Here is a 27,684-nt window from a genome sequence, read left to right as displayed (position 1 = left end):
TTAGAGCACCAATTTGTGAGGGTAAACTCCATTTGTGAGAGAAAACACAGAGCAAGCTAGCCCTGGAGCTGAGGAACAGCTTTGATTTTTGGTAGGATTTGTGAGTCCACAGATTTCTGATTAACCTTGCACTTCTCCGTAATCTCTTATTTCTCTTTCTCTCTGTCAAAGATCTCACTTTCCTGGTGTCTGGGTTTATACATCATCATCTTCTTGAAGTGAGAAGCATCAGTGAGAAGTTTGGGGATTTTCACACCCCTGATATAATTTTGGTGGAGGTGGCAATGACAAATTTGTGTTGTGTTCCACCCAGAGGAACTCGATTGAGGGCCAGAGGTCTGGTCACAAGTAGCAAACCACTGCTCAGCTGCTTCAGGAAGACCGCCCTCTTGCCTCTGTGGTGCCCAGTGAGGATGATCAGAATGGTGCCAGGAGTGATGCCATTTCCAGTTTCCTCACATGCTAACTGAATGTTTTGTTTTTTTGGGGTTTTTTGTTGTTGTTGTTTTGTTTTGTTTTTTTTACTGTCGCTCAACATCTTTCAAGGCACATCTTGAGTAGGATAAAACCCAGGCTTTTGCGAAGTTTAACCACTTGGGTACCACAATTCTTGTCAACACCAACTGGTTTTGTGACAGTAGCAAGAACCTTCTTTTTCTTTTCAATCCTGGATTTAGCTGCTGAATACTTCCTCTTGTACATAGCCTTTCTGGAATACATGGCTGATGGGGAAAATCTGCCAGTTCCTCTGACTGGGACAGGGTTTCGCCTGCAGGGGGGCTTCCACTTCTTTGGCATTTTAGCCTTGAGGTTGCCCTTTTTAACCTTGCCACCAGTGTCAGCCTTCTTGGCTTCAGGTTTCTTCTCCTTAGCATCTGACTTCTCAACTTTCTCACCCACCACCTTGCAAGATGGGAAGGAGCAAGAGTACACTTACCTTGATGAGCACTGAGAAATGTATAGAATTGTTGAATCATTCTATTGTATACCTGAAATTATCATTACCCTGTATGTTAATTATACTTGAATAAAAAATGGAAAGAAAACAAAAATATAGTGTTTGGTTTATATTTATTCTTTGCCATTTAATATCCTAATTACATGTGAACTGTGGCAGATTTCTAATTCCACCCTGGATCCATCCTGCTGTATAGATGGTAGTTTGAATGATTAGAGCATGGAAATCAATTTTATGACTGCTCTTAGGTACAGATCATTAGAAAAGAATATCTGTTGTAAAAAAAAAATATGAGCAGTGATTTTTATTACTATTTTGGGCTATTGATTATTAATAATCCCAACCTTTTTTGAATTTTTTGGAAGTCTTCACTCAATGCCCATTTTAAGTCCTCGAGGAATGCCATTTTAATGAGGTTGGAACTTCAAAAAAAATTAGAACACGTCTCTCAGTAGATTGAGTTATAGGTATCTTTCTCTTGCCTTTCATCCTTCTCTCTACTTGAAGACATACCATTTACCGCTTTGGTCATCCTCCTGCTCTTGGATAAGTTATATGCTGGTGTGACTTTCTGTTAGCACATGCTCTACTCTATTTCTTACTTAGAGAAAACTTGACAAATGTAATTTTAAAACATACTACTGTGTTCTGTTTATTTTAAGGAATAATTATTTGCCCAAAATATTTTCAGAGGAGCTGTTTTAGGTAGGAAGACTTTCAAATATCATTTGATAACATATTTGAATTACTACATTTCAGAAAACCATGTAAATCAGAGTAGATCTTCATTTACTTTTACCTTTCTGAAGCTTTGGTATATGCTTTCAGTTGTCAGAATTTATATTTAGAAATCTGTTTGTAACCAGGAGGTATGTAATGCTTTCCTATAAGAAATTCAGACCAGTGGGTTGCTATTTTGGTGGCTCTAATAGGAATTGAAATTACCGTATTAGTGTGTGATGTGTATTCATTTGGTTGTCATAAAGAATAGCTTACTTAAGAATAGTTTTATTGCAGAAGTTAATAATTTAGCATGTACTGAATATTGACTTTTGACTAAAATAACTACTTTTTCTGACAAGGGAAAGAGTATGAGAGTGTAAAAATATTTGGAAACATACCTTGGTTTTGTGTGGTAATTTTCAGGTGTATTGAAGTTTGTGAATTGTTTAATCAGTGGTATACATGATGGATATTATGTATTCCAACATGTAATACTAATTATATGTTTATAAGAATTACCAAAGCTGAGTAGAGCTTGGGAAAGAGCCTGAGCAAAACAATAACCATGGAAGAAATTGGAATAGGTAGAAATTGACCTGGTCTGGGAGGGTAGAAAAGTTTTCAAAGGAAAAAAACAAGTTATGAATCCATAAAGTAAAAAAAAAATCATTGTGAGTAACCAGAAGTTTTAAAGTTTGGTCCATCAATATACACCAAAGAAAAATGGCATCTAAGAGGCCCAGTTCTTTTCTTACTAAATAACTGCTTAGATGTGAAAATAAATGCAAACTCCCAGCCTTGGAGCTTTTGCAAATAAAGAGAAAGAGAGATTTTAAAGCTCTTTAGGGGATAGGATTTATAGATATGTTAGTCAGGGTTCTCTAGAGAGAACAAATAGGAGACATAGACATATGTATTTTATATATATGTATATGTCTATATGTGCATCTATGTAAATGTATATATATACACATATATACAAAATATACATTTTACTATATATGTGTGTGTGTTTGATTTATTACAAGGAACTGGCTCATGTGACTGTGGGGCCTGAGAAGTCCAGACCCTGAAGAGCCAGTGGTACCCTGAAGTTCCATTCTCAGTCCAAAGACTTGAGAACCAGAACAGCAGATGGTGTAGATTCCAGTCCACGTCCAAAGGCAGAAGAACCCTTATGTTCTAGCTTGAAGACTGTCAGGCAGAGAGAGACTTCTTTCTTACCCAGTCTTTTATTCTGTTTAGGCCTTCAAGGGATTGGATGTGGCCCACTCACATTGGGAAGGACAATTTGCTTTATTTAGCCTACCAATCCAAATGTTAATCTCATTCAGAAACCCTGTCACAGATTCACCCAGAATAATGCTTAACCACATATCTGGACGCCCTGTGGCCCACAGTCAAATTAACACTTAAAATTAACCACCACACAGGACTTAGTAATTGATTGGTAAAGGAAAGTGTGAAATCTAATTGGGATCCCAAGTTTCTGAATGGGGCAACTAGGTTGATCATTTTACTATCTTGCCTTCATATCACTAGTATCAAATCTACTTAAAGAGCCTAGGTGAATAAATGGATTTATTTCAATGGTAATTTTTTAATCATAAGTATTAATAGCAAGAAAGAAATTATATAATTTGAGGTTAAGAGGAGAGAATATTAGAGGAGTGTTTTAATAAACATGTTTTATGTATTTTATGTAAATATGTTTTACGTATTTTACCACAGTATTCACTCATTCCTTCATTTACTCATTAAATATTTGTTGAGTACCTTTTATGTGTCAAGCTGTGCCCTAGAGCAAGTTCTCAATTAAAACATGAGTAAGATAGTCTTCCCTCAAAAAGCCAGTGGGAGAGAGAGAGCAATAGGTCATTATGGTGTGGGTAAGGACAAATGAATATGTCCAGTATATTGTGGAAAGCACAGAGGAGAAACACATAATCAGGGATAGGTAAAGGGGCAGGGAATACTTTCTGGAAAAGTATTAGGAAACTATAAGCAATATTGCTGTAATGTATATTTCAAGATGGTAGTAGGGAGTGATGAGTATGAGTACGGGCCAGACAATGAATGTCTTGTTTAATATGTTAAGGAAGTTTGACTTTGTTCTATAGGTGAGGGAGACTCATTAAAGGGTTTTTAGAAGATGGGACAAGAGTTAAAATGGGCAGAAATCGTCAAAGTTCCTTATAGGAAGATGTTTTGTTGGCTATGTGAATCACGTACTTAAAGAGGACAGGACTAGACACAAGGAAACCAGGTCAATTTATTGCAGTAGTTTAGAATCAGAGAGGTAAAAGTTTGAACCAAGGAAGTGTCAGCAGGAATAGAGATGGACTCTGGATTCAAGAAACATTTAAAACATAGATTCGTGGGGCGCCTGGGTGGCTCAGCTGGTTAAGCGTCTGCCTTTGGCTCAGGTCATGATTCCGGGGTCCTGGGATCTAGCCCCGTGTTGGGCTCCCTCCTCAGCGGGGAATCTGCTTCTCCCTCTCCCTCTGCTCCTCCCCCTTTCTCCTCCCCTCTGGGCTCACACACACTCTCTCTCTCAAATAAATAAATAAATAAATAAATAATATTTAAAAAACAAAAACCAAAAAAACCCATAGATTCGTAAGACCTAAGGACTGTTGGAATGTGAAGGTCTGAGTGAGGTGTAAGAATCAAGGATGACTTTAGATTTCTACTTTAGATTAATTCAGTACTATGATCTAAGATAAGGAGGGGACATTGTGTCAGTCAGCTAATTTTTCATAACAGATCTCTCCAAAATTCAATGGCTGAAAACGACCATATTTATTCTCCCTCATTCTTCTGCCTTTGGTTGGGATTAATTGTTCTAGGCTGGACTTGTCTGAACTTGGCTCCAAGTTGCACATTTGGTCTACTTTTTGCTGACCCAGCTCTCTTCTTTCTTGGGCCTATGGGCTAGCCAAGGAATGTTCTTTCTTTCTTTATTTTTAAATTTTTTAAAAGATTTTATTTATTTATTTGATAGAATGAGAAAGAGAGCATGAGAGGGGAGAAGGTCAGAGGGAGAAGCAGACGCCCTGCTGATCAGGGAGCCCGATGCGGGCGGGACTCGACTCTGGGATTCCAGGATCATGACCAGAGCCGAAGGCAGTCGTTTAACCAACTGAGCCACCCAGGTGCCCCAGGGATGTTCTTTTAGTGGCAAAGTCAGAAGCTCAAGAGCCCAACTTCAATCACATAGTACGTCAAACCCCTGCTTGAGTTAATTTTCAAATAAATTAGTCTTAATTTGGCCGTCTCTTTTTTAATTTAAAATTCAGTTAATTAACATATAGTGTATTTTTTGTTTCAGAGGTAGAGTTTAGTGATTCATCAGTTACATATAACACCAAGTCCTCATTCCATCAAGTGCCCTCCTTAATGTCCATTACCCAGTTATCCCATCCCTTGTTATCCCATCCCCCCACCCTTGAGTTATATTTTTAAACATTCAGTTGGTTAAAGCAACCCACATGGGTAAGCCCAAAGTGAAGAGGCAAGGAAGTATACTCTACCTTTAGTGGAGGGAACTTCAAAGTCTTGGCCAAGGGCATGGATAGATAGGTAAAGAATTTGGGCTGAAAATTTAACACCCTGATGGCTATGTGGGTGATGGATATGAGGAGGACAAGACTGGAAGTTGGGAGATTGTTGCTGTGTTTTAGAAGTGATGAGAGGCCAGGGCCTTGGCAGTAGGAAAGGAGAGGAGATGGTGAATTCGAGAAATGTTCGTAGACTGGAGATGGTTGTAACATGGAGGCCAGATTCAGGAGGAAGAGTCAAGGATGACTCTAGGCTTCTGGTTTGTCTGAAATATAGGAGGAATAATGATGGGTTCAGTTTAGAAAACATTGAGTTTGAGGTAGGATGATCATGTACTTTATCATTCGAATCAGGACACTTTTGAAAATGTGAAAGATTGTTATTAATAATTATGCCACAAGGGTAAACCTGTTCTGAGACTGACCTGAGGAAAACTGGTTAATAGTCATTCTGTAGTAAGTAATCAAGGTGAGGTTTTTTTTTTTTAGCATCAAGTTGATACTTGAATGTGAAAGACCAGGGAGAGATCTGGTGTGGTGATAAAGACTTGGGAGTCATCAGCACACAGTGAAAAGTTTGAAAGCCAGAGCCCAGTTGAAATCATCCAAAGGAGCATATGTAGAGTGAAATGATTAGAATGAGAAGAGGATAGAAAGTTGGAGTAGATGATGGATGAGGAGCTGAAGAACAAATAAGAATTGGCTTACGCCAAAGAGGAGAATTTAAAGGATCAAATAATCATATCAGAAGAGTCAGGGTCAGAGCTGGCTTTGAGTGTGACTGAAACCAGGAATTTGATCATGGTTTTTTTTTTTTTTTCCTCTCAGACTCTATATATTGGCCTTTTTTTTTTTTTTTGGTCAGGCTGGGTGAGCCTTTGAGGCTAGAGCCATGGTCTCAGGCAGCTCCAGGCTCATATTCTTTTAGCTCCAAGGAAGAAAAGAGCTTTTCCTTGATGACCCCAAATACAAAATAATCTTGGAGGAAGGCTCTGATTGGCTAAGTATAAGTCACATGCTCATCCCTGTACCAGTCTGTGTGGCCAGGTGCTATGATTGCCAGCCCCACCATAACCACAAAGAAAGGGAAGTTTTGTTATCAGAAGAATGAAGAAAGATGTACTAGGCAGAAAGAATCAACTGATACCACCCACAGTGGAGACTGGAGAGTATTATAGAGGCACAAATGTCAAGAGAGCAGGAAGTCTTAAGAAAGAGGAATTAAGTACAACTTCAAATGCAGTAAACAGGTGCAAGAATATAAAGACTGACCTAGTCCTTTTGTATTTGACAGTTGGGATTTATTATAGCAGTTGCAGGAGAGCAGTGGGGTAAAAGTCAGATTACAGCAATTTGAGAAGTGACTAGAAGGTGGGTTGGACACAGAAGATGTAGACAAGCATTTCAATAAATTTAGTAAATGTGAAAAGAGACAAACAGGACAGTAGATTGATGGCCATGTATGAGTGTTTTAGACTTGTTTATAGGCTAAGGTTTAGGAATAGGTAAAACTGGAGAGATTGAAGTTAAGAAGAGCATGTTGGCTGGAACAATGCTGTGAAGGAGAGATGAGATCAAGGACAAAGAGATGAAGAGACTAGATTTAAAAAGGAGGAAGGACATTTGATCCTAGTGAGGAGGTGCGGCTGAGAGTGGACCTGGAGAAGTTAAAGGAAGGGAAGGACATTGAGAGGAAAAGCTGTCTTCTGAGAGGCAGGACATCATCAGGGCCTGAGTAGTGAGCCTGAGAGCAGCACTGGAAAAGTCACTGAAGGCACTGGCTCCAGGAACTGACCAAAGCAGAGGAAAACAGTTCACAGGTGATTCTGGGGCCTAGCTGATTTGTAGACGATGAGTTTGTCTTATTACCAGTCCATAGGGCTGTGTGATTTTCTCCAGTTGTCCTGAATGTGGATATGAAGAAGGCAGATTGAGCCAGGGTTGGAAATTTAATGAGATCCCACAAATGAAGACAAGATGTTCTCCTCAAGGAAACTTAACAGTTTTAGAGTCAAAAGCAAAATCTTAAGAAGAAATAAACAAGAACAAGAAGGGAGCTTTTTTGTTGTTTTGTTGTTTTGTCATGGTAATTGTGGACCTCTCCATGAGATTGCATTATAGTTTATCTTTGCTTTGAATTTCTGTTGTGATTAAGAGTTTGTAATTCTCAGACCATGGGGGAATAAATTGAACCTTAGCAGATGTTTCACAATTTGCAAAGCTGATTCCATGTAGTGTGTTTCATGTTGTGTTATGTTTCTGATAGTTATCCTCTCCCTTCTGAAGCCCCACTACATACACACAGATGGACATTACAGCCACATTATGTGCAAAACCCTCTTGGTCAGTATCACTATGAAGGTCACTGGAATTGATCAAGTCCATGTAACTAGTTAAGTGTCAGGATATAACTTCAGGTTTCCAAGTTTCAGGTCATTGTGCCATATGAGAAAAAGAGATTTATCAAAACTGTAACAAATAAACCTTTATTCAGTGATACTGAAAGTGTTAGAGGTCATTGAAACAAAGTCTTAGCAATAGCTGGAAATATTTTATGGCATAGTATAGAGAACATGGAATCCCTTTATAACAAATGCAATATGAGATCCAGGGCAAATGAGTCTTTCCCTATCTGAAATTGGGGTACAGTTTTTTCTTATATACCTCACAACATGGTTATAAAAAATCAAAGAATATAATGAAAACTTTTAAAATAATAAATGAGATTATAACTTATTGAGTAGGGCGCCTGGGTGGCTCAGTCGGTTAAGCGTCTGCCTTTGGCTCAGGTCATGATCCCAGAGTCCTGGGATCAAGTCCCACGTCGGGTTCCCTGCTCAGTGGGGAGCCTGCTTCTCCTCCTTCCTCTGCTGCTCCCCCTGCTCATGCTCTCTTTCTCTCTCTCAAATAAATAAAATCTTTAAAAAAATAACTTATTGAGTAATATTTTTTGTTGACATCACATTTATATTCATTTGGCACCATAGCATAGATTATTTAGAAACTGTTGATTACACATTGGTCTCTTTCCAGGGAACTTGGAGGAATAGTATAAATTGGTTAATAAATTTGTTTAAAAATACCTAAATTCTCCAGACTTCTTTTTTAATTTATGTAACAGATTTTAGCAGTCAAGAGACAAGGATTCAAACTATTTACTGCATTTGCAAAATTAGTGAGGTGGATGACTGGAATTACCTTCTACCACCATCTGTATTTCTTTATCCTGGAAAATATGATTAGGCTAACATCTTTTACTTGTTTCTGTCCTTGTTAGGATTAAGAGATCCTGGCCTTGAATTTTTTAAGTATAGGGGAATTGCTCATATCTTCTTAGTTGAACCTCATCTTTAGCCAGTAATTTCCTGACTAATCAGGAGGGGCTTAGATTTCAAGTAAGTAAATTTATGATTACTTTTCCCCATTATTATATAATTTTATATAATTATTTATTATTATTATATAATTGTAGCTGGAGTGCTCAGAGTTGCTGATTCTTGTTTATACTCAGTACAGTTTGGGGCACCTTCCTAAAAATCTGTTCTTAGGTCATTTTAAATGGAATAGAGAGGTCTACTGTTAAAGTAAATTGAGTGTGAAACTTTTTATGAAGCAAATAATCACTTAATGAGCAGGTCCAAATTTTCATATATCAGGTTTTCTTAAATTAAGATTTTTCTCATTTAGATATGTAATTTTATCTTAAGGTACATCTATTTTTATTATATTTGAATTGGAGAATTTCTTTTACCTAGAGAATGGTTCACTTTGTAAATTACAGTGAAGTAGTGCTCATAAATCCCTTGTTTTTAACAATGGGTTTTTATTTTAGGACTATGTTGAAGGCTGTTTACACTGATCTTATTCATAACCAGCTTTATGAGAAGCTTAAATGCTGCTTTTTGAAGAATTGTACATCTTAAAGGTTCAGTACCCTAAAATTTGCATTTTAAAAAAAATTAGACAATTGAATAGTTTCTTCAGATGGAACCCATAAATGATTGTTTTAAAAAAGCAGCTTCACTGAAGTATACTTTACATACAATAAAATTTAAATTGTACAGTTAGATGAGTTTCAACAAATGTATGCAGTTATTTAATCACCACGAACAAGATATAGAACACGGCCATTACTTCAGAAAGGCCCTTCCTGCCAATTTGCAGTCAATCCTCTTCACCCCAGCCCCTGGTAACTGCTGATTTGCTTTCTTTCATCATAGTTTTGCCTTTTCTAGAATTTTATATACATGGAATCACATTGTATGTGATCGTTTGTGTCTGGCTTCTTTCACTGCATATGCTTTTGAGATTCATCCATGTTGTTACTTGCATAAGTGGTTTGTTCCTTTTCATTGCTGAGTAGTATTCTATCGTATAGATCTTTTACATTGTGTTTATCCATTCACTGGTAGATGGACATTTGGGTTGTTTCCAGTTGGGGCTATTATGCATAAAGCTGTTATGATCATTGGAATACAGGTATTTCCATGGACATATACTTTCATTTCTCTTAGATAAATACCTCCTAGTGGGGTTCTGTGCCTTATGGTACTGTAAGGTTTAGCATTAAAAGAAACAGCCCAATTGTTTTCCAAAGTGGCTGTACCATTTTTAATTCCTAGCAGCAAAGTGTGAAAATTTGATTGCTAGCGTATGGGATGGTCAGTCTTTTTAATTTTAACCATTCCTATAGGCGTGTGGTGGCCTCACGTTATGGTTTTAATTTGTTTTTCCATAATGAATAATGGTGTTAAACATGTTGCCTTGTGTTTATTGGCCATACACGTAGCTTTGGTAAAGCATTTATTCAAACCTTTTGCCCATTTTTAAAAGTTAGTTGATTGTTTTCTTATTATTGAGTTGTAAGATTTTTTTTAAAGACGTTTTGGATACAAATCCCTTATCAGTGGGGCACCTGGGTGGCTCAGTCATTAAGTGTCTGCCTTCGGCTCAGGTCATGATCCCAGGGGCCTGGGATCGAGCCCTGCATTGGGCTCCCTGCTCCACAGGAAGCCTGCTTCTCCCTCTCCCATTCCCCCTGCTTGTGTTCCCTCTCTTGCTGTGTCACTTTCTGTCAAATAAATAAATAAAAGAAAAAAGAAAAAAAAATCCCTTATCAGCTAAATGTTTTGTAAGTAATTTTCTTCCAGTGTGGCTTGCTTTTTCATTTTCTTAAGAGTATCTTCTTACCACTACAGATTTTAAATTTTGATGAGGTACATTTTATCAATGTTTTTTTCTTTTGTGGTTCATGCTTTTCGTGCCCTAAGAACTGTTTGCCTAACCCAAAGTCACAAAGATTTTCTTTTATGTGTTTTTCTAGAAGTGTTATAATTTTAGCACTCGTTTTTAAGACTACTACTCATTTCCAGTTAATTTTTATATATAGTATAATGCAACATTTGAGATTATTTTTTTTCCGTATGGGTATCCAATTCTTCAAGCACCAATTGTCGAAGACTATCCATTTCCCACTGAATTAATTTGATACATTTGTTGAAAATCAGTTGAGTGTGCATGCATGCGTGCGTGTGCGTGTGTGTGGGGGGATGGGGTTCTGTTTCTGAACTCTCTAGTTCCCTAGTGTATATGTAAGTTTCTGAGCTGTGAAGACTTTATAAATAACTCATCTTCACCATATTGTTTCCTCTCTTCTCTGTGCTAAGTCTGTATCTCATATATATTTCTGTCACTGGATATACATAATACATTGTAATTATTTGTTTGCATAGTTATCTGATCTAGTAACTTATGAGCTTCTTGAGGGCAAGGACAGTGTCTTCTTCTGTGTTCTCATGTGCTAACACTGGGCACATAATAGACATCCAAATATAGTTGTTGGGTTAAAATAAACAATATGGAAATTAGAGTGTTAAATCTTTTACCTATATGAGTGTAATTGGTGTTATATTTGTAAAATCTAAGCAACTTTTCTTACTTTGTTAGTTGTCTATTATTGATACATAGAACCAGTGTCAGTGTCATGGACAGCTTAATTTTGACCAGTTGGTTAAGGTTGTCTTCTTAGAATCTGTTCTTTGACCTGATAATAAAAATAATTCGTATCTGTTGGTATATGTCAGTCACTGTACTAAAGGCCAACATGTATTATCTCATGTAACGTTCAGGACAAACCTGTGAGGGCAGGTACTATCATGATGCTTAATTTATAGATGAGGGAACAGAATTAGGAAGCTAAGTATCTTGCCCAAGGCCACATATATGATCAGTGGCAGAGAGAATGCAGGTATCCCTTCACTGAAACAGCACACTGTAGTCATTGCCTGGCTCCATCTAGGAAGGTTCAGTTGTAAATTGACCTTCATCTGAATTAAGTGTTGTCAGTCCTTGGGGTCTGAAATATGGCACAGTATCCTTGCTAAAAAGTAAGGCACTGAGTTTATTGTCTCTGAATATACATGCAGTTATTTTTTTCAGGCAAAGTTAGTCATTACATATCCTATTTCTCAGTAAGTAATACCAAATGGCTTTTACAACTTGCTCAAGATATTACAGAAAGTGTTATGATGTGATATTTAGCCTGACGTTTCCCCTTTAGAAAGACAGTCCTTTGGGCATGAAAGCTGTTTGTCCTCCTGAGCCTGGTGTGAAATACAAATGCCACAGGGCCAAGTCCCTCCTAATCAACTAATACCTCATCTATTTGCTTACCTTAGGCTTTATAAACAGAAACTGGAAGCGGGATATGCATTTGGGTAGAGAATGGAGCACTTTGGGAAGGATGGGTCTTACAAGAAAAACAAAACAAAACAAAAGCCTGAAAATATCTGTAGGTTGTATCTCAGTTTTTCCCAACTCCAGTTTTTTTTTTCTTTTTTTAAAGATTTTATTTATTTATTTATTTATTTATTTATTTTTAAGATTTTATTTATTTATTCATGAGAGACAGGGAGAGAGAGAGAGAGGCAGAGGGAGAAGCAGGCTCCCAAGGAGCAGGAAGCCCGATGCGGGACTCGATCCCAGGACCCTGAGATCATGACCTGAGCCGAAGGCAGACGCTTAACCATCTGAGCCACCCAGGCGCCCAAGATTTTATTTATTTATTTGACAGAGCCAGCGAGAGCAGGAACACAAGCAGGGGGAGTGGGAGAGGGAGAAGCAGGCTTCCCACGGAGCAGGGAGCCCGATGCGGGGCTCGAACCCAGGACTCTGGGACCATGACCTGAGCCGGAGGCAGACGCTTAACGACTGAGCCACCCAGGCACCCCCAACTCCAGTTCTAATACAGACCCAAATCCCTGCCCTTCTCAACTCCAATTTTTCTGATAGGCATGAGTTTCAAACCCATTTTCTCTAATCCCAGGACTGGTGCTTCTTATGTTATCCCAAGACTGAGGAGTTCTTGTGTTTTGCGCCCTTTCTCAATATCGCACCCATCATCTTTGAGAATTTCTCAGCACCTTCCTTCTTTACCACACCAGTCTCTGAAGTCTGGCGTTGTGGTGAGGCATTCATTCTAATACTTAGGATGGTGATAAGAGGAATATCCAAAGGTAACTGAATATCATTCACTGTCTTCTATGTGCCTCATATTGCATTTATCTTCTTTAATCCTTACAACTTGGTGAAGAAAGTTCTGTTATCACCTCCATTTTATACATTTGAGAAATTGGAGGCTTATATGCTTAGGTTCCTTGCCAAAGGTCACGTGGCCCATAAGTGGTAGAGACAGGGAATGAACCTACCTTTCTTTGATGAAGGAATGAGTACTTTTAATCACTACCTCATAATGTCTCACAAAAACCCCGAGAATGCCTCAGAAATGGATCTGGGACCAGTTTTTGAGCCAAACAGAACATATTATAATAATCATTACCTTGTGTCATCCATTCTTGTTCATAAAGCAATATTATATCTGTTATTGGGATATGAGTCATATGCTGCCATTGTTTTGTCAATGAAGCTACCTTTGCAGTTTAGCAGAAATGTTAGGAAGACATTTGGGGAATTTAGGAAGTGTCTTCTGCAGGAGTAAGAAGAGGAATCTGATAAGATGACCTTGGGATGAGTGACAAGATCAGTTTCTTTGCAGTTACTTTAATGGGATACCTCCCTATGTTGCTTTGAAATGAATTGACTCAGCTTCTTGACTAAATAATAGGAGAGGGAACTTGAGAGATAATAATTTCATTAAATGATTATTCATTAAAGCCTTGTTCAAGAACTATTTTATAACAGTGCTATTCATCTCTTCTCCTTTGGACACCTTTCTGATTCAGAATGTGTCAGTTGATTTAGAACGTTTTTTCTGATTCATTCTCATGTCCCGAGCACATATGTATGGTTCCACCTGAAGGTTAAAAGATGAAATAGACAGTCTGTGACAGGACTTTGTAAGATTCAAAACAAAACAAAACAAAAAACTGCTAAGCATTTAAATGTTCTGTGTTTTAATCCTGCCCTTTCATTAGCTACCTATGTATGTTGGAGCACAAATATCTCCGAATGCCACTTTCCTCACCTACTGAAATGATGATTAGATAACAACTAAAGGCCTTTCTATCTCTGAAATGTTTTGAGTTCAATATATTCCCAATGTTTCCTAAAGTTATCTAATCTTTATTTGTAGTAGATGCCTTACATCAATACTCCTGCTGAAAAATACCATAGAACGGTGATTCTCAAACAGTTTGGCCTTGGACCTGTTAAACATGATTGAGGACCTCAAAGAACGGTGATTCTCAAACAGTTTGGCCTTGGACCTGTTAAACATGGTTGAAGACCTCAAAGAGCTTTTGTTTATGTGGGTTCTATCCATCAATATTTACCAGATTAGAAACTAAAGCTGAGAAAACTTTAAACATAACACAAAAACACATGTTCCATTAGCTGTCAAAATGATGGCATCATTGCAGGTCATATAGCCTCTGGAAAATTCCACTGTACACTCATGAGAAAGTGAGGGTAAAAAAAGGCAGATAAAATCTTGGTATTATGAAAATAGTTTTGACCTCATGGACTTACCGAAAGGTTCTTGGGGATCTCTAGGGGTTTTTGAACCACATTTTGAGAAATGCTGCCATAGAACTTATGTATTTAACTTCTTTATGAATGAAAGTAGATCAATGTTTAGATTATCCAGTTCACTATTATCTGCCCCACATCCATTCTTGGTTCTTCTCTCAATTGTGGGTTAATAACAGGACAGGCCTTGTTCAAGAACTATTTTATAACAGTGCTATTCATCTCTTCTCCTTTGGACACCAGAATCCAGACCTCAGTTGTTGGTTGGATCCAAAGGTTTTGTTAATACTTGAAGGAATTCCTTTAAGATTTTATAATAATAATTGAAGGATTAAGTTGAAAAACATAAACACATGTGGGATAAACAAAATAGTATGCACTACATAGTTTGAGAAAAATCTAGATATAACAAATTAGATGTAATGTAGAGCATGGTCCTAGTATTAGCATCCAATTATACTGTACAAGAAATGGATGTAACCAACAAAATATAAGAGAAATGTCTCTTTGGTTCATCTTAGAATTCTCTTCTCTTTTAGTCATCTGGGTTCTAAGTCATCTATTAATCCTGTGCTCTGAACACACCATCCCCCCACCCCACAGACTGTTCATTTCTGCATATAAAGGATTTTATCTCAGCTTTAGAGGATTCTCATTCTTTCTAACTGTAATTGCTTAGAGTTCAAACTTGAATTCCAGAGTTTTTCCAACTGTAATTTTATTGTTCTAGCTACGCTTTTCTTAACATTCTCTTATGCAAATTTGTTAATGTTTGAATGTAGTGAAGCTCACTGCCCTTCAAAATAACCTGCAGTGGGTTACTGGAGAATGACCTCAGTCTCCATTCTAGTGGGATGGTACAGAGATACGATGATACATCTTGGTTTTTTGTTGGAAAAGAGCAATCTGAGGCTGAATATCCCTGGTCAAATATCTTCTCCAATGCTGAGTCAGTGCCATTAATTTCTTTGTCACATTATTATCCTTCCTTAGCAGATACTGTTGATGCTTCACCCACAGCACCTCGATACTTACTATTCCTCTATGGGCCAAAGGTTTCTTATTGTAAGCATGTGTGATTCTCTGGGAACTTTTCCTGGCTATAGATGTGTGCTTTGGAATATAGTGATAGCCAAAAAAAAAAAACCAAAACAAAACTATGACGTAAAGCCCATAGAAGCAGCTCAATCAATGATAAGTAGGAGTTTGTGGGTAAATACCTCAGCTCCCTCACTTTTAGTTGAAACAATTCTGAGGCATGTTCTACACAGTCTCCTATATATCTCCAGTGGAACTGAGCCTCAGTTGCCCATAGCTGAAAGCAGCTCATTAATGTACCTTGCACTGGTTTTCTTCCCTTCTCCGACTCACCACTAGTGTTCCCCTGGATCATCTCCCAATTTCACTCCCCTGTCTCAGAGTCTGCCTTGAGATAATCTTAAACTAAAATACACCACCCAAAACCTGTTTTTTTCCCTCTTTTTAGTGTTCCATGTCCAATTATAGACTATCCACATCAATACTTCTTGCTCCATATAGCACTAATGCTAATTTTTAATCTAGAGCTGTTTACTGTTCCATGGTAGCTGCTGGAGTTTATAGTCAGTGGTGTCCTGGTAAATGTTTAACAACCAGCTCCTCCCAGAAACTCCATTTATAACTTTTGTAGATTACCGTGGTATATGTAATCCTACTCTGGCTGATTTCAAGCTACCAATATGGTATCACTGAACTCAAGGTTGAGAAGGGAAGTCCACAGTTGACTCCAGTGAGCCCATAAAAGCTGGCTTTGGCACACCATTGTTTACTGGGGCAAATTGTCACAAAATGGGGTGCTGCAGAGGTGAATGTTTGACAGAATTTCTGAATGCTAGAGTGTAAATATCATCCAATCATATTCCCTCATGGTATAGGTGAGGACTCTGAGGACCAGGGGAGGAAGGGATCTGTCCATTATCTTACACAGTTAGTTAGACCAAAAGTCGGGGCTTTGTGGTTTTTGTCCATTGGTACAGATGATAAGGAGCAGAGAGTTTGGGTCATAGGCACAAAAAAAAGATCTGGTTTTCGAAGTTCAGTGATAATGGTGAAATATGTGTTGAGGGTGTAGGATCAACTAGGAGATAGGGTTAGGTAAGGAAAAATGTGGCTAGTGCCTTAATAGGTTGTTTTTCTACTTCCCTTCCATACTTCAATAAATATTTATTGATTCCCTCTGATATGCCTGGAATGATGTTAGCTACTGGGAATTCAACATTGAACAAAATAAATTCTCCCGAAACCAATATTTCACTGTATTGTTAACTAAGTAAAACAAAACAGTTCCTATCCTCACATATTTTATGTATTAGTAAGAAGAAAGATGCTAAACTATTGACTGCAAATATAATAAATGTTAAGAAAAGAGAAGTACAAGGTGTTCTATGTTAACAGAGACCTAACCTAGTCTAGAACTTCAGAGGAGGAGGATTCTAGGGAGAGTAAACAGGTCTGGGGCTCGGAAAGACTGATTTGCAGAGTCAGATTAAGGGCAGAAAAACAACACTGGAAGTAGAGCAAGATAGAGAAAATTAAAATAATTCTCAGATTACTATATATGATGGTAAAGAATATTTAATTTGCCATTTGGTGTGGGCTGGGTTTGGGGAGTGAGAGATGGGGAGTCACTGAATGGATTTAACCAGGGAAGCAGCATGCTTTTGTTTATGTTTTTAAAAGGATCCATCATGATTATGGAGCAGAAAAGGAACCAAACTTGGACTAAACCAGGAGAGTCACTCTGGTATCTTTAAGGTCCCACAAATATTAATGGTGGTTATCACTCCAATAATTCCATGACACTTTGTGGTTTAGCTTAGCAATTTGATAGGTAGATATAATGTAAATATTATCTATGACATTTTAATTTTATTTATACTTGCTAATCTAATTTCTAATCTTTATACTACCCTAGTAGGTATCTGGCCATAGAACCTGTAATTTAAAAAATAATAACAGTAAAAATGCCGAGCATTGTTCTAGGTACTTTAAAAATACTAACTCACTTAATATATACAACAACCCTACAATATAGGATCTGTACTTTTTCTTATTTTAATAAACTAAAACACAGAGAAGTAACTTGTGCAAGCTTACCTAGATAATAAGTGATAGAGATAGGATTCGAAACCCGAGCCTTCTCACTCCAGTGTCTGAATATTCTCCACTGTGCCATAATCACTTTTTGTACTTTAGTCATCTATGTAGGTAATTAGTTGTAACAAGTTGAACAATTCTATTCCGCTATTGAAGTAAATTCTCTTCAGCTCTGTGATTTGTCAGTTTGACTATATTTGTCTTATAACTTTGTTACTTGGTTGGCATAATTGAACTTCTTATTCAGATAATTGGAGTCTTGGGGTGCCTGGGTGGCTCAGTTGGTTGGGCACCTGCCTTTGGCTCGGCTCGTGATCTCAGGGTCATGGGATCAAGCCCCAAGTTGGGCTCCCCACTCAGCGGGGAGTTTGCTTCTCCCTCTCCCTCTCCCTCTGCCCCTAACCGCGCTCATGCTCTCTCACTCTCTCTGTCTGAAATGGGTAAATAAAATATATATATTTTTTAATTTTTAAAAAAGACAGTCTAATGCTTTTTCCCCCTCTCATGTGAAAAACACATATGTGATACTTATGGAGCAGATGCTGTTGTAAATTCTTCACAAATACTAACTCATTATAACTCAAGGAGGTATGTAATGTCATCCTCATTTTACAGGTGAAGAAACTGAGGCATCAAGAGTTTAAATAATAAGGCCAAGGACACATAGATAACAAGCTAACTGGGAATCAGACCTATGCAATCTGGCTGAAGTACCATACTTTGAACCTCTAGACCGCAGTCTTTCTTAACTGGAACAGTTAGCGCAACCTAATCCTAAACAATTCTAATTTGTTGAATGGTGAGAATGGGTGTTTCACCTTCCTAGACAAAATACTTTGAATTCTTCCAGTCTTTCCTGATAGTACAATTTGGCACTTATGTGCACTGTTATTTTCAGTTTGAGGTAGGAAAGACAACATTAATAAAGTGAAAGCAATACAGTATTATTCTGAACTCTTAATATAAACTACTTGAAAGTTAATTCTATAGCCTATAGTTCTTTAAACTTCCCAGAGACCCCAGGATGAAGGAGCCATTATAAATGCTCCATAATTTGCTTCTTGATTGATTGATGTGTCTTTGATTTCCATACTAGAACTGATATACTGACAGCCTGCCTAATTTTAAGTCCTATCACATGAATAACAACGAAAGCCTCTATATTTCTTTATTAGATATATCTAAATATGAATTGCAATGACTTCTATTATAGTTCTTTTCATATCAAGTATATATGCTAGAAAATAGACATCATCTTTAAAAAATTTTGTATTTAACTTTTGTATGGAGCTGTAATGGCTTATAATTAAGGAAAATCACTTATCAGTGTCATCCATCAAATTAGCTCTTCATCATTATTATTATTTCTTGAACAAATATGTGAAACAAGTGTGAACCTGCACCATGCAGTTCTGTGTGTCTTGATGGGCTCAGGTAATAAGAATATCACTTTAGCTTTAAATAACATATCTAGTTTGGGGAACATTTTCAGATGCATTATCTCTTTTGATCTCTTCTGACATTTTATACTGCTTTCACTTCATCGACGTAGTCTTTCCTATCTCAGACTGAACTCTAGGCACTGTTGCAATAACCAGAGAGGACGTGATGTGGGGTTGTACTGTAAATATGTCAGGTTGAGCTTCAACTCCATAAAATGCAACCCTTTACATGCTGTCATAAAGGATAGCATGACTCACAGTATTTTCACAGGTGACTAATGCTTCACAGATGTGTGATTGTTTGGTGATTACAATTACAGAGAATGACTTTGCCCCCTTTCCTGAATTTAATCTATTTCTTCCTTTTCCCTACTTCCCTTGAGCTTGATAGATCCACTTTGACTGTATAACTGTTCTCACTACCCAGATTCTTCACAAGGCCTCCTGGCTGGCTTTTGTTTTTCTTGTTATTGTTGAACTACCCAGTGGAAAAAATGAGCTGCTTGAGTTGAAGAACCATCCAGATCTTTTAGGGAAAGGCACCCAACCAAGATCTCCTGGGTCACTTAATTATTTAGCAAACAGGATTGAGAGCCAGTAAGTTCTTGGCATTGAGCTTGGCATTAGATATTCAAAGATGAATAACACTGACCCAACTTCAAAGGGCTCTTGGTCTTTGGGAGTTTGTGAAACCAGAGTGAGAAGTACTTGAAATTGATATCTGGATGTTCTACTCATCAGTTGTCTTTCATGTATAAACTGAGCAGTAAGAGAATTAATAATTATTAAATATTTAATATAAACTACATGCTTGATATGTATTATCTTATTTAAATTTCCCCCCATTTTTCAAGAAAGGTATTTTACAGATGAAGAAACTTAGAAAGGTTGCAGCAGCTGAGACGTAGAAAGTACAGAAATATCAATCAATGGAACAAAATGCTATTTTGTACCATAGATTAGCATATAGCATCTCATGAACATCTATGTGCTAGGATGTGAGATGGGAAAATGCATAGAGTCTGAAACTTGGAACTTTAATGACCTTAAGTCCCTTTTACATTAGTGTGGTTGACATCATCTGCCATTTCATGGCAGAGGGTCAATCAACTATTTCCAGCCGTTCTAGTGACAGGAAATGCGTATAATATTTGAGATAGTTCATCCCATTTTTGAACTACTGTCATGGTACTAATGAGCATACATCTAATACCTGTGAGTTCTACTTATGGGTCCCACTTCTGTTGCTAAAGCAATATAGAATTTCCTATTTGAGCAAGTGCTTTTTGCCCATGTCCTAAGTGTGAATTGAAGACAGTTTTTGGCCTGCAAAAGAAAACTTGCTGGTTGTCTGGATTTGCAGTATTTTGGCTCCTGGGAGAGTTTTTTCCTTATTATGTCTGTGAACTTGTTTAATGTCAACAGATCCTGATCTACTTTTAGTGTGCTGACAAGGATCACGTTTCTGAGCCTGGGCTAAGGATGAAACCCTTGAGATATTTTTACCAGAGTCATGACTGATACTCTAGGAGATCTCTCAGTAGCCAGGCTATTGGGACTCTGAAGGGAACTCACCACTCTGACCTTGATACTGGGAACAGGAGCATTTTATGATATTCTTTCTCCATGTGTTGAATGGGTTCAACATAGAATGCTATGGGAACAATTAGGAGGGTACCTAGCTCACATTTGGTTGAGAAAATGTTTTCCAGAGGCAACAGACATTAGAACTAATTTTATCTTATTTTTTAAAAGATTTTATTTATTTATTGGAGAGAGAGCAGATAAGCGAGTGGAGCGGGGTGGAGGGGCAGAGGGAGAGGGGGAAGCAGACTCCCCGCTGAGCAAGGAGTCTGACGTGGGGCTCGATCCCAGGACCCCGGGATCATGACCTGAGCCGAAGGCAGACGCTTAACTGACTGAGCCACCCAGGCACCCCTAGAACTAATTTTAAAAGAAGAAGAGTTAGCCAGGCAAAGCTGGATAGTTGGGGTGGGGGGGCAGGGCACATCCTAAGAGAAGAAAGACTATGTATGAGGACACCGAGGCATGAGAGAACATGACATGTGTGAGCAATTGCAAAGGATTCAATATGACTTTTGAATTTAATGTTTTTTTACTTTATTGAGGTATAATTTATGTTCAATAAACTATCCATTTAAAGTATTCAGTTCATAAGATTTTTTAAAAATCTACTTACTGTTGTATAATTTATGTATAACATAATGCACATGTTTTAGTGTGCAGGTCTCAGGGTTTTCTTTTTTAAGTTGTGGAATAAAGCACATACCATAAAATTTACCATGTTAACTGTTTTTAAGTGCATGGTTTGGTAGTGTTAAGTATATTCACATTGTGGTGCACAATCTTTTGAATAATAGTAAACCAAACTCACTCAAACATCATAGGACTTTAACAAGAAAAATAATACACTATTACCCTTTATGTTTTCATAACATTTGGATTGAAAATATATTGGTAATGAGGACATTGATCAGATGGGACTCATAGATTGTAATCATTAAAGCAAATTTTTCTCTATCACCATCCCGCTAAACTCAGTGGAAATACAGGCATAGCTCAGAGATATCGGGAGTTCAGTTCTAGACCACCACAGTAAAACGGATATCACAATAAAGTGGGTCAAATGAATTTTTTGTTTTCCTGGTGCATATAGAAGTTAGGTTTACATTGTACTGTAGTCTATCAAGTGTGCAGTAGTATTCTAAGAAAACAATGTACATGCCTTAATTTAAGAAGTACTTTATTGCTAGAAAATGCTTACCATTGTCTGAGCTTTTTGCAGATGGAGGCTCTTGCCTCAGTGTTGATGGCTGCTGACTGGTCAGTGTGGTGGTGGTTGAAGGTGGGGGCAGCTGTGGATATTTCTTAAAATAGGACAAAAATGAAGAATGCTGCATCAGTTGACTCTTCCTTTCATGAATGATTTCTCTGTGGCATGTGATGCTGTCTGAAAGCATTTCATCTACAGAACTTCTTTCAAATTGGATTCAGTCCTCTCAAACTCTCCTGCTGCTCTATCAACTAAGTTTATGAAATATTCTAAATCCTTTGTTGGCATTTCAACAATCTTCGCAGCATCTTCAGCAGTAGATTCCATCTCAAGAAACCATTTTCTTTGCTCATCCATCCGAAGCAACTCCTCATCCATTAAAATTTCATCAAGAGATTGCAGCAATTCAGTCCCATCTTCAGGCTCCACTTCTAATGCTGGTTCTCTTGTTGTTTCCACCACATCTGCAGTTACTTCCTCCATGAAGGCTTGAACCCCTCCAACTCATCCATGAGGGTTGGAATCAACTTCTCCCAAACTCCTGTTCATGCTGGTATTTTGACCTCTTTCCATGAATCATAGATGTTCTTCATGGCATCTAGAATGGTGAATCCTTTTCAGAGGTTTTCAATTTATTTAGCCCAGATCCATCAGGGGAATCACTATCTATGGCAACTATAGCCTTACAAAATGTATTTCTTAAATAATAAGACTTGAAAGTCAAAATTACTCCTTGATCCATGGGCTGCAGAATGGGTGTGGTGTTATCTGGCATAGAAACATTGATCTTGTTGTCCATCTCCATCAGAGCTTTTGGGTGACCAGGTGCATTGGCAATGAGCAGTCATATTTTGAAAGGAATCTTTTTTTCTCAGCAGCAGGTCCCATCAATGGGCTTAACATATTCGGTAAACCATGTGTAAACGGATGTGCTCATCCATTTATAGAGCAGAGGCAGAGTAGATTAAGAATAATTGCCCTAGGATATTTGGTATGGTAAATGAGCGTTGTCTTCAACTTCAAGTCACCAGCTGCCTTAGTCCCTAACAAGAGAAATCAGCCTGTCCTTTAAAACTTTGAAGCCAGGCATTGACTTCTTCTCTCTAGCTATGAAGGTCCTAGATGACATCTTTTTCCAATTTCATCTACACTGAAAATCTGTTGTTTAGTGTAGCTACCTTCACTGATTATCTTAGCTAGGTCTTCTGGATACCTTGCTGCAGCTTCTCCATGAGGACTTGCTGCTTCACCTTGCACTTTTATGCTACGAAGATGGCTTCTTTCCTTACACCATAATGAGCCAACCTCTGTTAGCTTCCAACTTTTCTTTTGCAGCCTCCTCATCTCACTCAGCCTTCATAGAAGTGAAGAGAGTCAGGGCCTTGCTTTGCGTCAGGCTTCAGTTTAAGTGAATGTTGTGGTTGGTTTGATCTTCTATCCAAACCACTGAAACTGTCACCATATCAGCAAGAAGGCAGTTTCACTTTCTGGAAGGAGGAGGAGTGCTCTGGAGGAACACTCAATTTCCTTCAAGAACTCTTCCTTTGCATCCACAACTTGCCTAACTGGCACAAGAAGCCTAGCTTTCAGCCTATCTTGGTTTTTGACATACCTTCCTCGCTAAACTTATAATCATGTCTAGTTTTTTATTTAAACTGAGAGACATGCAGCTATTCCTTTCATTTGAACACGTAGAGGCCATTGTAGGGTTATTAATTGGCCTAATTTCAATATTGTTGTGTGTCAGGGAATAGGGAGGCTAAAGGAGAGGGAAAGAGATGGGGAAATGGCCAGTCAATGGAGCAGTGAGAACACACACAGCATTTCTTGACTAAGTTTGCCATCTTATATGGGTACAGTTTATAGCACCCCAAAACAATTATGATGGTAATATCAAAGATCACGGATCACAAGTCACTATAACAAATATAACAATAATGAAAAAGTTTGAAATACTGTGAGAATTAACAGAATGTGACACAAACGGTTCTCTTGGACTTGCTTGACCTGGGGGTGGCCGAAAGCCTTCAGTCTGTGAGAACGTATTCTCTGCAAAGTGCAGTAAAGTGAAGTGCCATAAAACAACATATGCTGGGAGTTTGGGCAGGCTTCACGACTTCTCTCATCACTTGTAGGTAACAGAAAATCATGTCCCTGTAAGGCCAGAGATACAGAATAATTTAACAAACTATTTGTGGCCAAGAAATTAGTAGGTAGGACAGGCCATAATCAAAATGAAATTCCTTTGATTCTATGTGAAAACCTTTCCCACACACTTTCCTAACAATATTTGGCACTGAGGATAAATCTGAAGAAAGGAGCAATAAGCAAAGGTTGTTGTCACTGGCCTCTGGAGATGGTTGTCCACTGACGGGAATGGGTTTAAAGAGTTTAGTTTTATTGCTGCATAAAATTTCATGATACAAACATAGCACTGTTTAATCACTCTTTTTGAAGAACTAACTATTAGGTTGTTTCAAATATATTGCCACATCAAAAAAGGTTGCAGCAAACTTTTTTTTTTTTTTTTTTTTTGCATAGATCTTGTGCCTGTGTGCAGGAGTTTCTTAGATAATTGATCACAGAGTTAAATTCCTGGGTCCCAGGGGATGAAAATCTTCAGCATTTAAAGATATTGCCTAATTGCTCTTTAGGAGTTTGTCTGTTACTATCTTTACAAAACCCTTTGTATGTATACCAATCTGATGGGTATGCAGTTGTACTTCAGAGTCATTTTAGTCTGCATTTCACTGATTATGCATGATACATTAGCTCAGGCTGCCATAGCAAAATACCACAGACTGGGTGGGTTAAACAACAGAAAGTTATTTTTCATAGTTCTGTAGGTTGGAAGGCTGAGATCAAAGTGCCAGCATGGTCAGTTCTGGTGAGAGCTTGCAGGTGGCTGCCTTCTTACCATGCTCTACATGGCAGAGAGAAAGAGAACAAGCAAGCTCTCTGGTGTATCTTTCTACAAGGGAGTTAATCCCATTGTGACGACCCTGCCTTCATGACTTCATCAAACTCCAATTACCTCCCAAAGCCCCGTCTCCAAATGCCATCATATGAGGGACTAGGACCTCAATATAAGGCAATTCAGAAGTTTTAATCAATGTGTACACTCATGAAACCATTGCCACAATGATTTTGCAGAATATTTCCAGTTTCCTAGGATCCCTTGCAGTCTATCCCTCCCTCCACCCCTGGCCCCAGGACAATGATGATCTACTTTCTGTCTCCGTGGATTAATTTGCTTTTTCTAAAATTTTACACAAATGGACACATACAACATGTACAATTCTGTGTCTGACTTCTTTCACTCAGCAAAATGATTTTGAGATTTATTCATATTGTGCGTATCAATAATCTGTTCCTTTTTATTGCCGAGTAGTATTTCATTATATGGATATTCCACATGTTGTTTATCCATTCACCTGTTGACAGACATTCACGTTGTTTTCACATGGGGACAATTATGACTAAAACTGGCCTGAGTATTCATGTACAGGTCTTTTTGGGGTCATATATTTTCATTTCTCTTGGTAAGATACCTAGGAGTGCAATGGCTGGGCAGTATCTAAAGTGCCTAACTTTTTAAGAAGCTGACAAAAGTTTTCTGAAGTGGTTTTACTATTTCACTTTCTCACTGGCAGCGTATAACAGTTCCAGTGTTTCCAACACATGATGTTGTTCTTGTTGCTGTTGACTTTTTATCGTAGTCCTCTTAGTGATCATGTAGTGGTATCTCATCGTAGTTTCATTTGCATTTCCCCAAAATGCTGGATATATTTTAAAGATGTTAGATATGTTTTCATGTGCTTAGTGGCCAATTATATATCTTCTTTTATAAAGTTCTTGTTCAAGTCTTTTGCCCATTTTTAATTGGGTGGTTTCCTGATTTTTTGAGGCATAACATATTTTTGTATATTCTAGATCTAAGTTCTTTTTCAGATGTATGTATTGTATATTTCTCTCATCTTTTAGGCTTATCTTTTAATTTTCTTAATGGTGTCTTTGATGAGCAAAAGTTTTTAATTTTGATAAAGTTCCATTTATCTATTTTTTTAATGGTTTGTGTTTTTGGTGTCTTATCTAAGAAATCTTTCCCTAAACTGACATCACAAAAATTTTCTCCTATGTTTTCTTCTAACGTTTTGTAGTTTTAGCTTTCACATTTCCATCTGTGATCCATTTCTAATTTATTGCATATCATATATATATATATATATACACACACATCATATATTATTATATACATAATATTACATGTGTATCACAATCCATTATTCATATGTAATACGATCTAAAGTGATATATTATTACATGTTATATTAACATAATCAATATAAAATTCATAATATATACTATAATTAACATTACAATTATGGTGTATATTAATGTACACGTATTCATTTAGATCACATTGTATATGACATATGTATATATATATACACTATAATCTGATAAGATTTATTGTAGGTAAGGCCTGAGGTTTATTTATTTATTAAATCTATTTCTTTTTTTAAAATAGATTTTATTTATTTGACAGAGAGAAAGAGCATGCACAAGGAGGGGAATCAGCAGTTATTTTTTTCCCCATACGGATACCCAGTTGTGTAAGCACTGTTTGTTGAAAAAATTATCCTTTCTCCACTGAATTTTCTTGGTGACTTTATTGAAAATCAACAGACCATATATTCTGGGTCTCTTTATGGGCCTTTAATTCTGTTCCATTGATGTGTCTACCATCTCATCAATACTACACTGTATCACTATAGCTTTATAATAAGACTTAAATTGAGGTAATGTATATCCTCCAACTTGTTCTTCCCTTTAAAATGGTTTTGGTTATTCTAGATCACCATGACTTGAGCATATGCTGCTGTAGAGTGAATTGCAAAAGATTAAGGCTGAGAGTTAGGCTAGGGCCATATCACATAGGCTATTGTTACTCAGGGTATAAAAAAATACAGTGGAGGAGTATTAAAGAATTGTTAACAGAGGAGTATATTTGCATTCTGGAAATCATTCTGGGAAACCAGTGGAACATAGATTGAGGAGTTAGGATTAATGGCTGAAAGGCTAATACCTAAGCCATTTTAGTAGTCTAGAAAAGACGATAAGGATCTACTTTAGGGCACTGAAACTAGAACAGTGCTGTCCAATAGACAGCAATAGACAATGACGGTGATGTTCTAGAGCTACTCTGATTACAGTAGCACCTGGTTACATGTTTCTAGATTACAGTAGCCCCTGGTTACATGTTTCTACTGATGAGTTCTTGAACTATGACCAGTGAAACTAAGGAACTTCATTTTTATTTTAATTAATTTAAATTAAATTTAAATGGCCACATGTGGCTAGTGACTACTGTATTGGACTGTGCAAAGCTCAAGGAAGGAATGGACTTTAGAGATAGTGAGAAAAAAATAGAAAGGATTTCATCGCTGATGGAGGTCAGATTAGGGAATAAGGATAAGGGAGAGAGAAAAGTTAAAAGTGACACCTAAGCTCCTATACTGTAGTGAATTATTTAACATCTGTATTACCCACTAGAGTATAAATTTAATGAGGGTTGGGATGGTCTGTCTTAGTGTTTTATCGCACCTAACATAGGACCTTACATATAGCAGGCATTCAGTGAATATGTGTTGAAGGATGAAAGGGAGAGAGGAAGAGCAATCTGGTAAGGCATTAGCCACATTCAGTATGATAAAAGACTAATATAAGAAGCAAATCCAGGAGGAAGTATCTAATAATCCTATCTGCTGCTTATTGAGGACTTCGGTCAGGCGCTGCTTCAATACTCCCACCTGCCTTGCATCATTTAATCTGCCCAGGAGTCCTCTTGGTCAGATATTCCCATTTTACAGACACAAAAACCAAAAATTAAAAAAGTTAACACAACTGAATAAAGTGACTTCACTAGGTGGCAGTTAGAATGAGGTTGGTTTGGGCCAACCTGTGGGACAAACAACTGTAGCTCCAAGAAGGAAGTTGGGGCTCCAGATAGAGATTTTGGAATCATCAGTAAAAGATGTTTACTGAAACATGTGAATGGAAGTGTTGATTCAAGAAGAGAGATTA

General features: G+C 37.6%; 1 pseudogene; it reads right to left on the bottom strand.

The window, feature by feature from the left end:
* LOC110572917 lies at positions 1 to 25,347 on the bottom strand (annotated as a pseudogene).
* Between the last annotated feature and the right edge of the window lie 2,337 nt (positions 25,348 to 27,684).

This window comes from Neomonachus schauinslandi, chromosome X (genome assembly GCF_002201575.2).
Source record: "Neomonachus schauinslandi chromosome X, ASM220157v2, whole genome shotgun sequence".
NCBI lineage: Eukaryota > Metazoa > Chordata > Mammalia > Carnivora > Phocidae > Neomonachus > Neomonachus schauinslandi.
Note: the sequence above shows the minus strand (reverse complement) of the source record. Positions and strands in the feature narration are given on the sequence as shown.